Source organism: Capsicum annuum, chromosome 3 (assembly GCF_002878395.1).
Source record: "Capsicum annuum cultivar UCD-10X-F1 chromosome 3, UCD10Xv1.1, whole genome shotgun sequence".
Classification (NCBI taxonomy): Eukaryota; Viridiplantae; Streptophyta; class Magnoliopsida; order Solanales; family Solanaceae; genus Capsicum; species Capsicum annuum.
Genome location: NC_061113.1, coordinates 201,147,527 through 201,149,132, shown reverse-complemented (window position 1 = coordinate 201,149,132; position 1,606 = coordinate 201,147,527). Strand labels below are relative to the sequence as shown.

General features: G+C 30.1%; 1 long non-coding RNA gene across 1 annotated transcript in view; it reads left to right on the top strand.

The window, feature by feature from the left end:
* LOC124896763 overlaps positions 1-457 on the top strand; it is a 2,025-nt gene extending 1,568 nt beyond the window's left edge. The window contains exon 2 of the long non-coding RNA XR_007053214.1: positions 158-457. This is a non-coding gene — a long non-coding RNA (uncharacterized LOC124896763). The remainder of the gene's footprint in view (positions 1-157) is intronic.
* The last annotated feature ends 1,149 nt before the right edge of the window (positions 458-1,606 follow it).

Sequence of the window (1,606 nt, the reverse complement as noted above, 5' to 3'; positions counted from 1 at the left end):
ATCTTATGTGATAACTTTATGAACATGCCTATAGGAGCTATTCAGTATTTGTGTTTGTTTGCTATACCTTTGTATCGTTGTTTCTGTGTTTGAAATCGTGTCGTTGTATACTTGTTTGTCCCTTTGTGCTTGCTTCGCCATTTTTTGTTTCTAACAGGTGTAACTAGATGGTTTTGGAATTTGAAGTCATCCGGAAGTTTGGGGAAAGGCTGCCTTTTTAGTTTAGCCTTTTCTTTATTAATTCATTTAGTCTGTAATAATTGCCTTGTATAAACACTACCTATGTAATAATAATTGTGGGGGCTACTTAGTGGGTGAGGTTTGTGTGCTACCTGAATCACTCAGGCAAACACAACTTAGGTTCACTAACTTATTTGAACGCATAGAGAGCATGTTTTCAGGATTAATCACCAATTATAATCGATTTCGAGTATGATAATTAACTTACAATGAGACATATTCTTCTCACATTTATTTTAGCTTTTGTTCAAGCAATGGTTTAACAATTAGATTTTAAATTCCAACTTAATTCTTGTTAATAACAACAGAAACAGTTTAGGTATATTGCCGTTTTTCGGCATTCCAATTTTTTTTTAATTCCGACTTCAACAAATGGCCTTCAACTTTAATTTCTTTTAAATTTCTGACACCAAAAATGTTTTTTAGCATTAATTGTTAAAAGCAGGATATATACTTTATTCCCAATAGCGAGATTGTTTCTTCAACATTAATTTAAATTACATCATCTATATTTTACTAATTTTTAGCATTAAATCTTTTAGTATTTAGGACGTGATATGCCTGCTAATTTTCAATATTAAAGTTGTTCTCAGCCTCATGTTTGATTTCAGAAGCATGTTTAATTAATACGTTCGCATACTGTTTTAGCACTTGTGTGTAATTTTCATCATATAAATCTTCATCACAGTAGCTTATTTAGTCTATTTAAAATGTTCACATTCTAATGGTGGTTCATGAGTTTTTTTTCTAATACGATTAATTAGTCAACAACGTGAGATATCCTGCCTATAGGACTTCTTTAATTAATAGTTGACATACTAATGAATTGTTGAACACTTAGTATCATGCCTATAAGTTAATTACATAAAAAAAATGAATGTTTGTTTGTTTAGCTGAATGTTTGTTTGTTTAGCATGTTACTCACTTAACTAATTCTTAAATAATCAAGAGGCTTATCTTGAGACTTTTATGTGCTACTTGATGTTCTATGTGTTTTTACGCACTTAAGTCTAACTAGGAAGTCTAGTTTTATTTGTCTATATCTAAATCCAAATTAGAAACATCCACTGCCTCTTGGATGATAGGTTGGGATGATAGGCATTTTAGAGAACGCTAGTTTTATCCTTTTTGAATTCAAGTAAACAACTCCTTTATCCGATCATTCAAACTTGTTTCTCTCTTATTTACTTTATTATGTGTATTTGCTTGGGGTAGTTTAGGTTCTTTAATTTAATATAAATATTTTGTTATATGATTGTGTCTTTTCTATCTTCTTGCTTATCTGAGACATTTTTTTTATGCATCTTATCATCTCCTGGCTAATAAACATCTAGAAATAATTTGAGTTTGATGTCTTGTTTATTAT